Raw genomic sequence first — 14,165 nt, forward strand, 5'->3', positions numbered from 1 at the left:
CAGCGGGGAATAAAACAAAGACCTCTGCCCTCAAGGAGTTCACATGCAGCAAACAGCTCATCAGGCAGTGATAGGTGCTGCAGAGCCCAAGGGAGCAGGGATGGGACAGGGTGATGTACCTGAAGTGGTCAGGGAAAGTCTCCCTAATGGGGCCATCTGAGCAGAGGCCCGAGGAATGGAGAGCAAAGCACACTATATCTGCGGGGAGACAGCATCCTCTAAAGAGAAAGGAGGGTGCCCAGCTGACCCCACTCCCACCCAAACCACAATCCACCAACATTTTCTTCCTGCAGATATGGCACCAGCCTTCTCCCAGTTGCTCAGGCCTGAAACTGAGCTGTGATCCTTCCTCTCCCTCCTCATTACTCTATCTTCCCATCCTTCTTCCTGGAGAATTGCCTTCCACATCTCCCTTGTCCTGGAATACTCTCCTCTTACCCTTCAGACTTCTCACTAGAAGTCATTCCCCCCAGAGTGAGTTTTCTGATCTCCCCATTACATGCAGATCCTACATTACACACTTATTACACTTACTACACTCTGTACTTCTCCCAGCACTAGTCACAACTATAATTAAATCATTATTTCTGTAATTTAATGTCTGCTCTGCCCCAATAAACTAATCTCCATGAAGGCAAAGACTATATTGATTGTACTCATTTTTGCATCTCTAGTGCCTGAAAAATAGCCGAGTTCAATAAATATTGGAGAAGGAATTAAGCCTTCCTTCTCATGCTTCTGTGTTCTTGCTCAAAGAAAATTTACAGTTGCATTTTTCCATGGCATCATCTATGCCACACAGATTTCCTTCCTAATAAAAAAAAAGTTAGGAGCTATGAAAAATCCATACGTAGCTAATGAAGTCCCTAAGTGAGCCATTCAGACCACGTGTCTGCTCAGTTTCATTTCATATTACAGAATCCTACACTAAAAGGGAAGGCAGCAAAGCAGAGCTGCCCACTCACTCCTAAGATCACACAGGTCACTCCTCCAGGAGCAAATTAAAGGGATGTGCTGCTTGTCCAAAATTATCAGAATTTTTTTTAATTAAAGATAATGGGAGCCACTTACTCTGTGACAGGAAGTAAAAAGACAGTGCAGCAAGCACATACCTCATAATTTAAATGTTAATAGTGGCCACCATTAGCTGCACCCTTTCCAGGTGCCAGGTACCCTGCTAGGTGCTTCACGCACATGACCTCACTTAACTGAACTGAGTCTTTGCAGCCACACCATGATCCAAATGAATAAGTGCTTCAACCCAGAAATAGGAAGCAATACTGTCGGGCCCCAAAACCCCTGCAAAGCATGTGCATTACAACCGAGTGTTCTAGTACCAAATGCACCCAGAATGCTGGTACTGAATGGGAACCACACAGCTGCTCTAGTCCAAGTTCCCCCAGGCTTATAGGCCCAGAGAGGGGAAGCAACTGGCACAAGATCACACAACCCATTGGTAGCTAGGTCTCACCAAAAGCTCTATCCCTGTCAGGCCATCCTTCTGATAGATCAAACCATTCCTCACAGAGGGTCCCTAAAACCCTGAGAATAAATGTGTCAAGTCAAGCTTTCCTAAGGAACACTGCAATGTTATAAAAAGCCTAAAGTACCATTTAGAGTTGAGCAACAGCAAAACAGAAGGACTTTATCTCTCTTCCTTCTTGCAGCTGCCACTGATCTGAGTTCACACAACAAGCCCCTTTGTCTCTGAGCTCCCATGCAGCTCTTCTGAGCGACAGAAGCCCAGGAACACCATGGCCCTGGGCTCAGGCCAGCCCGAGCTGAGCGAAACAGGCTAAAATGCAGGCGGCTTGGACATTCTTCCTTCATCAAATACTCTGGAGTGGCAGAAAGCACAATTTTGCACACATGATCACACTCTGTACCTACAGTGGAGTGAAATCAAGCCTGAGCCATGGAATTCACCTCTGCACCCTGAACAGCACCCTGATTTTTACGATCCCTGTGGCAAATCTCATCACTTGCATCCAACTGAATTTACCATAGAATCCAACCACCTCTTTTTTTCCTCAAATTAGCCAACTACCAGCCAATAGCCTGGTATAATAATACCACTTACCAGAACCACTGGGCCTGCCAGGCTAGACTAAATCAGCAATTACACGCACTTAGTGATAAGAAGTTCTCATGGAGAAGTCCCCAAATGGCTTCATGCTATCCTCAGGGGCCTCAGGCCCCAGTACCCTAATACCCTGGAACGGCAATGCCCAAGAGAACTTATGTTCCAACCAGGGGCTCCAAGCCAGTGGCTCCTCTGGTTACAGTAAGCCTCAGCTTAGTTGGAGACAGGATGAGAACCATTTAATTCCCCACAACAGATCCCATGAGGGACAATTCATGGGATCTGCTAAAGATGTACCCACTCTCTACTACTGGCCCCAGCAACTCAGCCAGAGTCTTTGACCACCTCAAGCAATGCATGGGCTCCCAAAAGGTGCTGTGTGACAACAATGCTCTATTTAAAACTACAGTCGTTTATTCTGTGAGTTGTTTTTAAAGTAAAAATCAAATGACAATGTATATAAGAGCACCTCAAACATTTAAAGAGCTAAACAATCCAAGAGTATTCAAAGATTTACCATTTTGGCATGCTAACCACACTTGAGGGCTGAGACTCAGGGACCATAAGTTTATGGGGTCTCCATGTCCTCATAGTAGGCCACATGGGCTGTAGTGGAAAACCAGCACAGTCAGACATTGACCGAATCCTAGAGCTGCATCCTAGGGCAAGTGACACAAGCTGCTTCAGCTCACGTTTCTCATCAGTTAACTGCGGTTAACATCTCTCTTGGTATGACAGTGAAATATCACGTGACAAAAAGGAAGTCATGTCAGTCATTAGCCAAAAGCCAGCAATAGATTACTATGTCTCCCTTTCTGATGAGATTTCACTGTGACTCGTCTAGACCACAGGGAGACCTCTGTAAGTAAAGCATTTCTAACAGTGGAGTTTGTTTGACTCACTGTGGCAGGTGGTTGGAAAGAACCTCTTTGGGGCAGACTTGTGGGTAACTGCCAATTCTCTATACCTTTTGGACCAGGCTCTGACCTAAGGAGAATATAAAAAGTTGTCGGTGAAGTTCTTAAGCCTCTGCCAGAAAACCTTGGGTTTTCTGTCTTCCACGCTAGACCAAATTCTGCTTACACATTAAGGCTGAATTCAAATGTCATCTCCTACGTAATGGCTTCCTCCTTAGGGATCTCCCCTGTTGCTGAAGTTTAGCTGCCTGTACATGGTTTGGTCCACCCTGATGGATGGTAATTTCCTTAAAAACAGGGCTTGGGGCTCATTTGCCTGTGTAAACTCAGCACCTCATCATAGATGTGGCATGTAGTTAACGATTATTGGTAAGTGCTTGCTCAACTGAGTTGACTACTGAATAGCATTAAATTCAAACCAATTTAGTAAATCCCAGTTTTAAATAAACAAGAAATCTCCTGTTGGGGAAAGACTGTGTAATCTTATATATGTTTGTTGAGATATCTGTCCCATAAGAATAGAAGTTATATCCTTCAACCCCAGGAATCACAGCCAAGAGTTTGGAATTTAAACCTTCTTTCAAAATCATATCTTTACTTGGATTTATAAAGGATGTTGATTATCAAGAAACCCAGTTTAAGAGCTCTACAGCTTCAAATTTCCAGTTAGAACCCTCCAATTCTTGCTGTAAACATTTGTGAATTGTATTTTAGAGAGTGATTAAATTAGCCATTCCTCCTCCCACCAAATCAAACATGTTGGTTTTTCCAGTAGGACATTTCATAAGCCGTTCTAGGAAAATATACATATACATATATATATCACAGTGCATTTGTTATGGCTGGGATTAAAAAGGATCTGAAAAGTCAACTCTTCACTAGTGATGAATATTTTAATGGCAAAGGAATCAGGAGAGGTGATAGAGTGAGATTTGACTGTACGTTGACATACTGAACGCTATATCCACTAACACTTAAATCAGCAGCTTTTGTTTTAACCTCCCAGCAGCATTCTATTTAACAAAGATCATTAGAGCATCCACCTCTATAGTAATAGCTATTTCCATCACCCAATTAGAAGCCAGAGTACTGAAAGAGCTGCACCTTTGTATTTGAATGAGGCATTCTGTATAACCAATGACTTAACAAATCCTTATCCAAGTAGCTAACAAAATGATCCTTTGATGGTATTTAAGCCAAAGTGCATCATTAATTATTTATTTTTGTTGGTGGTGTTTTTATTTTAAAGTCAGACTTAATGAGGTATAATTTGCATGCAGTAATCCAATCTTTTAAGTGTACAGTTCAATGAGTTTTGACAAACACACACAGTCATGTAATCACCACCACAATCAAGATATAGAACATTTCATTTATCTCAAAAATTTCCCTATGCCCTTTGTAGTCAATCTTTTCCCCCATCACATGCTCCTGGCAGTCATGATCTATTTTCTAACCCTATACTCTTGCCTTTTCCAGAATATCATTTAAATTGAATCATAAAGTATGGATTCTTTTGAGTTTGGCTCCTTTCACATAACATAATGCATTTGAGATTCAGCCAAAGAGTTGTGTTGTTCTTTCTTTCTGATGAGCAGTATTCCATTGATAGGCATACCAGTTTGTTTATCCATTCACTAGTTGAAGGACAATTACATTTTTTCCAGTTTTAGCAGTTATGAATAAAGCTGTTAGAAGTATTAGCCTACACGTTTTTGTGTGAATAGAGGTTTTCAATTCTCTTGGATAAATACTTAGGAGTGAAACTACTCGCTTATATGGTATATGTTTAACTTTGTAAACACCACCTATTTTCCAAAGTGGCTATATCTTCTCAGACTCTCACCAGCAATGTAGCAGAGTTCTAGTTGCTCTGTATCTTTGTCAGTACTTAGTATTATCTGTTTTTTTGTTTGTTTGTTTGCTTTTTACTTATTTTAATAGATGTGTAGTGGTATCTCTGTGTTTTGTTTTTTTTTTTACTTTTGATTTTGAAATAACTCTAGACTCACATAGAAGATACAAACATTGTAGAATGTTCCTGTGTATCCTTCACCCAGCTTCTCCCCATATCTTACGTAATAACTATACACTTATCAAAAGCACAAACTTGACACTGGGTACAATAATATTACTATTAATAAACTACAGCCCACGTTCAGATTTCACTAGTTTTTACATGTTCTTTGTTGTTTGTTTTTTTTTACATACAATTCTATAAAACTTTATCTCATATATAGATTTATATAACAATTTCCACAATTGGGATATAAATCTGTTCCATCAAAGCACATTATATATTGAAAAGACCCTTTTGGGATTATAAACATCATCTGCTGGAAGCACTTTGGTAAATGATGATGACTTTCTTTTGACCTTTTCCCTTACCACATTAAAAAGCCAATTGTCTATGCTCCAGCTGGTATATACAAACCACAATTGCCAGAGAAGCTCACTTTTCAGAATGGGTGTTTGTCCTGTTCACTCTTTCTTTATTATGTGCCAGACCCAGTAGAGGCAGAGTGGATAAAATAGCAAACAAGAGAACAGTACTTCCTGCCTTTAAAAGAATTTAGAGTGTGAGAAATAGTCATTCACTCATTCATACACACACACACACACACACACACACAGTGACAAACACTATCCATGAATGAAAAGTAACAAGTGAGATGAAAGGTTAAAACACAATCTGGTTAAGACAGTGAGGAAGGTCCTTGTAAGCAAGCCCCATCCTCAGACTCAGTATTCAAGGCCTTCTGTGGGACCACGGCATCCAAGCGCCAGAGCCATTGAGTATGAAACACAGAAACCAACAAGTTCTTAAAGCAGAATACAAAGAAGATGCTCAGGGCTTAAGAAATTCACTGAAGACTTCTTATCTTCTCCTTAAGTCAGTGTCTAGCCCAAAAGATATACAGAGTTGGCAATTACCCATGTGATGTTACCTTAGGACACCCATAGGCCTATTTCTGCCTTAAAACGTTCTTTGCAACCACCTGCCACAGTGAGCCAAACACTACTACTAGAGATCTTGTAGTTACAGAGGTCTCCCTCTGCTCTAGATGAGTCACAATGAAATCTTTTCAGAAAGTGGGAACACAGTAATTCATCATTGGCTTTTGGCTCCAGCATGACCCTCTCCTCTTGTCTGAGGGATCCACACTTATAAAATTCTTCAAGGTAAACTGCCCCTCTCCCCTTCTAACCTGAACATATTTTTGTCATTAATCTCTAATGCTATTTGTCCCATGTCTCTCTCTCCATTCCATACTAATAATCTCAGAAGTCTGACTCATCTCCGTATCTCCTGGCATCTGTACCCTCAGCTCCTACGCACACAGTAGATGTCAATAAACATTCAGTGAATGTTTACATACAAGGTATGATTTCAGATTACAATGTCCACAGTAGGGCTTTGAGGGAGTGGATTGTGAAACAGATGGGTCATCATAGGAAAGATACCAATCGAAGGGCATGGGGAAGGCTATCCAGTTCAAGAAGCATACCACAGCGTAGCTAAATATGGCAACAGGATACTTGGGCACCTGAGAGAGGGCAGACGCGGGACAGAAGGAGATGGTGTGAGGGAGTAGGAAACAAGACTTCTCCATACATGGTAGCACTCAGAACCAAGCTAGCACCTGTCAGAGAAAAAAAAAGCAGACATACTCTGAAGCAGAAACGAGAGACAGAAAGGGCTCTCTCTCTGTCTCCATGACTTTGTTTATATGGACATTTGCCAAGAGCAGGGCTATGGAAGACCAGGAGCTCAAAAAGAAGCAAGCATTTGCAACAGCTGCTATGGAAGTCAGCTAGGAAATTAATAAGAAATGAGATCAAGGACTTCAACTCACATACCAGTTCCAAAACCCTCTGGAGTCCCTCTGTGCACAAGGCAATGACCTGGGTTTGCCAGTCCATGAGGCCTGGGTCCTATCCTGCAATGCCTTCTGATCCAGCTATGAGGAAGTTCGCAGGCTGCCCAAGAGTTTATGGGAAAAGAAGACACTGTTCTTGGCCCTGCATTAATTGAGCCTTTCACATGTAGAAATTGTTTAGTGATTAGTAAATGCAAGAATTCCCAAATCAAAACACTGTTTTACAACATAAATTTAAAACTATCAGAAAATTATTCCAGCCCATATTTCCAAAACCACTGGCTTTTCAGCAGGACTTCCTCTTAACCAGCACCTTGGCCTTTGCCACCTTACAGTACCCGAGGTGATACGTGGACTATGGAAAGGAGATGGAGGACCCTGCGGCCAGCCACACTTACCCACTACATGTCTTGAGGACAGCTAGCCCTGAGAGCTCCCAGACAGAGGTCTGAAACACACCCCAAAATGAAGTAGGGACATCCTTCCACAAGTTTCACTTGTAATTTTGGTAGTATGCCTCATGTGGGTAACACATGCTACCATTACAATGCCATTTTCCAAAAACACTGAGCTTCTTGGATGCAAGGTGTTAAGTACCAGTAGGTCCCCAGTCACTCAAGTTTCAGTTACGCCAATTGCTTACACTCTCTCTGTCCTCACTAAGGTTTCAACCAAGAAGAACCTTGCTTCCTGGTAACACAGTGAACCACAAAGTAAAACAGAAACTGACAACCGCAAGATGGTTTTCAATGGTCTCTGGGAAAAACAGCGAAGCAGGTAGAACTGCCCCTCTCAGCTCCAGTTTGGAAAGGTCACCAGACACTGGTGCAGCCCTCTGGCCACCCCAAGGACCAGTTGTAGCTCCCAAACAAGTGCCCCTTCCCCCTAGGAGTGCTTGAGCCCTCAAAACTACCTTCAACGCTTCCTCTCCACCCCCATCCCAAGCCAAAACTGCCCTTCCCAACCAGTTCAGCTAGGAAATGGACACTCCCAGGTGTGAATGACACAAAGTCTTCTTCTAATCCAGAGACTGAACTAATAGCTCCAGACCAGATAGGATGTTAATATCTCCAAGCCCTCATTCACTCAAAAGCTATTACAATAATGTATCTAAAGATGAGGATAGCACTAAAAATGCATTAAATGCATATTCATCAATGAATAAAATCAGCATTCAGCTTTATATTAAGCTCAAAATTAAGCCATTTAGGCCCAGACTGTTTCATAGTATTTATAAACATTTTTTAAAAATATAAGAAACTTTAGCACAAATATTCCTAACTGCTGTTTCACATCAGAAACTAGAACTGGATTATTCTTCAACAACAGGATACTGCCAGGGAGCAGCAGAGACTGTTTACAAAATGACCCCGAAGAAAACGTCACACTTCATGTATTTTCAAACCCATGAAGAATAGCTATGAATCAAAGCTGAGTCTTAAATCTCATTTCAATTCCAACTTTCCTCCTACCAAAGGGAAGGAGGCATACTGTTAAGTTCAAAAGACCCAAACAAGATATCAAAAAGCTGCCTGTGAGCACCAAACAAAAGATATTTCATATAATTTATCTGCAAATACTAAAAATGCAGTTCATGGCAATTATGCCTCTGCCTACATGTCATTGTGTTTTGTCATAGGTATTTCTAAATGATGCAGTCTGAATGAAATGTCCATTTTTCCAAACTCATAAAAAGGTGAGGAGAAGAAAAACTAACATTTTGGTGATTGTCTACCTACCATGTATATCAAACCTTGACATGATAAGTCTTTGAGATTGTTAAATATCCCTTAATATCCATTCTCCCTTTCTTCCTTATAAGAAAACCCCCAGTTCTTTTAACTGATACCCAGAAAAAGAACCACAGTTCCCAGACTCTTTTGCAGCTAGGAGTGGCTACGTGGCTATGCTCTAGCCCAGCAGTGCTAAAAGTCTTATATGGCTCTTATGATTACACAGGGCCCACCTGGACAATTCAGGATGTGCTCCCTATCTCAAGATCCTGAGCTTAATCACATCTATAGTCTTTTGCCATGTAAGGTAATATATTCACAGCTACTGGGAACTAGGCCATGCCACATCTTTGGGGGCCATTAGGCCATTATTCTGCTACCACAATATGCTAGATATCATAAACAAAGTTCTTTAAGGTCCTCAATAATTTTTAAAAGTATAGAGGAGTCCTAAAACCAAAATGCTTAAGAACCACTGCTGTAGCATATAAACAGATTAAGGTAGTTATTAGGTGGGGAAAAGCAAAACTCAGCAAAGCTAAGTGATTAACCAAAGTCCTACAGACTATCAGTAGATCTTCAACTTGAACCCAGGCAGTTTGGCTACTGATGAACCTGTTATGGCTCCCTCTGTCCCATGCACCAGTCTCTGAACTCCCAGACTGTGGCAAGGGCCAAAAAAGTTATTCTGTAGGATTTTTTTGCAGGCATCAAACAGAAGATACAACAAGCACTCACATATGAATCTGGTGAGCAGGAGGAAGAACAGGTTGGAGAGGAAGGTGATTAAAATAATCCTAACTTTTCAAAATCTTATTTAGAAACATACTAACTCATTATCTTTTGTCAGAATGGAGCAAAATGTTACAAATGGCCAAGTGTCCCAGTGCCAAGTCAAAGAGAGATGAGTAACCCTCCTCACTGCAGAGGAACACGATTGTGACTAAAGCACTGGAGACACAGGAACACTGCTCTGGGTCATACATCAGAGCCTGGTCACTTGTCTTGACAATGACTGTAAAGCCCCACCTTTTAGCACCCCAACTGACATAAACCTATGAAAGACAGCACTCTTGGGCTGTGTCTCTGCATCGTTTTGATATGACCAGAATCCAACTTCACAGTGGAAAAGAAACAGCACTCAGGTGAATTCTGTTAAAAATCATGCTAATCATGCAACTCATAACCTTCAAAGGGACACATTGACAGAGAACTGACAAGTTCAAAGGGCCAGTTGCTGCTTTGCCAAATCAAGTCCCTGGCCCAGGACAACAGAACTGGAGCAGTGGCAATGAGATGTCTTTCCCTTTGCCTGAGCAGTGTGCCATAGAGCCTGATGGCTCCGCTGGCACAGAAGGCTAGGCAAAGCTCACTCAGAAAGCACTGGCCATCCCTGACAAGCATCTCCAGTACTACTCCATCACTTCCCCAGCTCCCCAGGTGAAGCTTCTGGAGTGCTCAGCTTTCCAACCATTTGGAAAGCAAAAACTAGCAGCAGTGACTGAACTGACGGCCAAGAAAAACTCAAGAATACAAGGACACAGTTGGAAGTTACTACTCATTAGAATTTGCTATCAAAGCAAGGAAAAGCTACACAATTTTCTGATATTTTTATTTTTCAAATGAAAGTATAGAGCCAATACCAGGCAATTCCTCAAAGAATCTCTCATCGCAGAGCTCAGCATTTCCTAGAAATGTTTTCAGTGCCTGTCTTTCCTATGATTATACTAGTATTACAAATATCCTACCTGTAATCTACAAAGCAAAGAGACCGCAAATTAGAGACATGCCTAATGTATTACTTTCATCACAAAATCCACACACACACTTGTCAGATCTGTGTAGCCTCTAAAAACATATGGTTGTCTATTGGTAATTATTCTGCTGCAGAAGGAATAATAATTTTAAAAAACTGTTAAATCAGCAACCTCACTTGACATCCATTTTGAAATATTTTTTTCATGTGCCAAAGCCCAAGGCAACTTAGCATTCTACAAACCAAAAATTTCATGCTGCTTTCTATGCCTATTAAGGGGATGCAGAATGTAAGAACATGAAGCTTACAGAGATGATGCCTCTAATTCACAACAGCAAACATCAATTTTCTGCATTCCATGTGAAGAAGAAACGCATCCACAGGCAAAGACCCACAACTGACTCGTTTATATCTAGGACTCTGGAAAGAAAAATGGCATTGTGACAGAAAATAGATTGGGAGGCATAACAAATTGGTGCTGAATAAGTACTCTGTTCTAATGAGTTATTCCAACAGTGGTAATTCCAGTTTCCAAGGGAGTAAATATTCAATAGATTAACTACAAAAAGAACCCTGGCAAAAGTGTAAGGATATAGTATGTCATATGTTTAGCTAGCTTTCAAAAAGATCACTCTTGCACTATTTTCTTTATCCTTAGGTGAAATAAAGGATAATAAATTGATAAAGAGTACTTAGAGACAATTGATTTTTAAAAATCATTTGAGCATTCCTAATTCAGGAATTCTGGTGGATTAGATATTTGCAAGGCCCTTCTGCTATACTATAATTAGAGTCTGAATAAATTACATTTTAAAATACTTTTTAATGTGTTGGTTAGCTCCAGGTAGAGAAACAAATCCCATGAGAATATAGTGGGAACATCTATTGTTCCTGAGCAAAGAACACTCAGGAGTGAGCAAAAAAGAAAGTTGGAGTTGCCCTGGAGGTAACTATGAATACCAGCAATGGGGTGGGGCAAGTGGACGTCCAAGTTTCGGCATAGTGGAGAAAGCCCAGCTGGAAACCAGAGGGAATAGGTATTCAACGGGAAGAGAAGTGGTCCTGGGTCTGTAGCATCCTCCTGGCTCCTAGTACAAATAAAATCTCAAGAAGTAATACTTCAAGATTCCAAGACATAATTATCAAGCAAATATTAGCATGTAATCCAAACTCACCCTGCACACTAGGAAAGAAGCCGAAAAACATTTAGACCACCAAGGATTTCAGATACTGGCATTATCAAATATAGGATATGAAATAACTGTTTAATAATGAGGCCAAAAAATGAGCAAGCAAAATGAAACCATCAAAAAATACTCAGGCAGATTTAAGACAGAAATAAAGATTTTAGAAATTTAAAAAACATACTCATTTGAATTAAAAATTCAATAGATAGGCTAAACAGAAGAGCCAACACAGCTAAAGAGAGAAGTATTGAACTAAAAGCTAAATCTTTTTTTTTTTTTTTGAGACAGAGTCTTGCTCTGTCGCCCAGGCTAGAGTGCAGTGGCGTGATCTCGGCTCACTGCAACCTCCACCTCCTGGGTTCAAATGATTTTCCTGCCTCATCCTCCCGAGTAGCTGGGATTACAGGTGCCCGCCACCGCGCCCGGCTAATTTTTGTATTTTTTAGTAGAGATGGGGTTTCACCATCTTGGCCAGGCTGGTCTCGAACTCCTGACCTCATGATCCACCCGCCTCGGCCTCCCAAAGTGCTGGGATTACAGGCACGAGCCACCGCGCCCGGCCTAAAAGCTAAATCTTAAATTACAGAATAAAGCAGAGAAAAATGAGAAAGAAAATACTGAACAGAAATGAAGAGACATAAAGGATAAAAAGAGAAGTTCTAACCTCCATTTAATCAAAACCAGAAGGAGATGATAGAGAGAATGGAGAAATGGCAGCATTCAAAGCATTGAGAGCTGAAAAATATTTAGAGTGGATAAATGAAATAAATGGATAGATACATGAAACACGAAAAATATAAACAGAATTCTTAAAAGAAAGCTCTAAATAGACACATTGTAATGAAACTGCTGAACACCAAAGACAAATAAACAAACTTAGAGTAAGTCAAATCTTCTACTAAAAAAATAGCAAGTGAAAGATAAACAGATGTCCTGACAGCAAAAATGAAAGCTATGGACAATGGAACAGTATGTTCACAACACTGGGAAAAAAAATAACTATCAACTAAGAACTGTAAGAGTGAAATAAAGACATTTCAGAAACCAAAATTGAGAGAAGTTACCACCAAAAGATTCTCAGGAAAAGAAAAAATTCTGAAGAAGCTAAATCTCATCAGAGGAAATGTAAGGATAGAAGAAAGGAAGAGGAATAAGAAATGATAAGCATATAAAGTCAAACAAATACCATCTCTGTACAATAAAATTGACTAATTTGTATGGTAAAACAAATAATAAAACTGATATGCTGAAAAGAACACCTATGTACAGAAGGAGGGAGTCTTCATTAGGTGTACTATGAGTTTTGTATTATTCCAGAAGGGGATTCGAATACCTTAAATACTGACTGACTTTAAAACTTCTATGTGTGCACAGTATATTTTCAGGATAATCATTAGAAGAACAGAAATACAAGTTATAATTTCCAAATCAGCAGAGAAAGAAAAATTGAATAAGAATATAAACCAACAAGAAGTTCAACTCAAAAGAAAAGAAAAAACAAAGATTAGCAATAAAAATGTTTTTAGTTTGTTTGTTTGTTTGTTTGTTTTTGAGATGGTGTTTCGCTCTTGTCACCCAGGCTGGAGTGCAATGGTGTGATCTTGGCTCATTGCAACCTCCACCTCCCGGGTTCAAGTGATTCTCGTGCCTCAGCCTCCCTAGTAGCTGAGATTACAGGCACATGACACCATGCCCGGCTAATTTTTATATTTTTAGTAGAGACACCATGTTGGTCAGGCTGGTCTCGAACTCCTGGCCTTAGGTGATCTGCCTGCCTCAGCCTCCCAAAGTTCTGGGATTACAGGCATGAGCCACCACACCCCGCCACAATGAAAATACTTGTGCCATATAAACAGTTTCAAATTTTTTAGACTATGTTTCAAAAAACAAACAAAGAAACAAGCTCCATTCGCTATGCAAAAAAAGACTGAAATTTTTGTCTACATTAAAATTATGCACTCTGTTCTCCAAAGGATATCAAAGATGTTCAATCGCACTATTAATCAGGAAAATGCAAATAAAGATGACAATGATATACTATTTTACACCCACTAGCGGGGCAACAAAGTACCAAAGATTGGAGGGAAGGGAGACAATAGATAAACTGTGATCAATTCTTGCCATAGAATTTAACTTAACCAGAAAACTTAATTTACTACCATTACACGCAACAAGTAAATCTTACAACATAACAGGGCAAAAAAAAAAATGCAAGCTGCAGAACACTACATGCAATATACCATTCTGTTCAAGCTTAAAATTAAAGCTAAGCAATATATTGTTTGGAGATTATATATACAGACATAGTAATCAACATATATACAGACACAGAAATAGAACATAGAAACAGAATCAACGATAACACTAGAGACACTGTTTCGTTCATCTAACTTTTAAGTTCTAGGTCAAGCTCTTTATTTCATCTCAGATTAGCACTCTGAGCAGCACTGGACTTACCTGTTCAACTCCAGAGAAGAAGGCAGACCTGGTAACTGTGATCTTCCAGGATGAAAGCCTCCATCAAAAGCAATTCCAGATTAAGGGAAAAGGCATGCCCCCAACTAACATTATCCTAGAACCTTTCCTACCTGGTTTATGTGACTTCAAA

The 14,165-nt window shown here is 40.3% G+C and overlaps 1 protein-coding gene across 11 annotated transcripts in view; it reads right to left on the reverse strand.

Annotated features, from left to right (window-relative positions):
- SGMS1 (sphingomyelin synthase 1) overlaps nt 1-14,165 on the reverse strand; it is a 319,772-nt gene that overhangs the window by 201,798 nt on the left and 103,809 nt on the right. For 2 of the 11 annotated variants that reach the window (XM_063727648.1, XM_063727649.1), the window contains exon 4: nt 2,986-3,070. The exons of the other annotated variants lie outside the window; for them this stretch is intronic. The gene's annotated coding sequence lies outside the window, so the exon portion shown is untranslated. The remainder of the gene's footprint in view (nt 1-2,985; nt 3,071-14,165) is intronic. 11 annotated transcript variants of the gene reach the window in all.

This window comes from Pongo abelii, chromosome 8, assembly GCF_028885655.2.
Source record: "Pongo abelii isolate AG06213 chromosome 8, NHGRI_mPonAbe1-v2.0_pri, whole genome shotgun sequence".
Lineage (NCBI taxonomy): Eukaryota > Metazoa > Chordata > Mammalia > Primates > Hominidae > Pongo > Pongo abelii.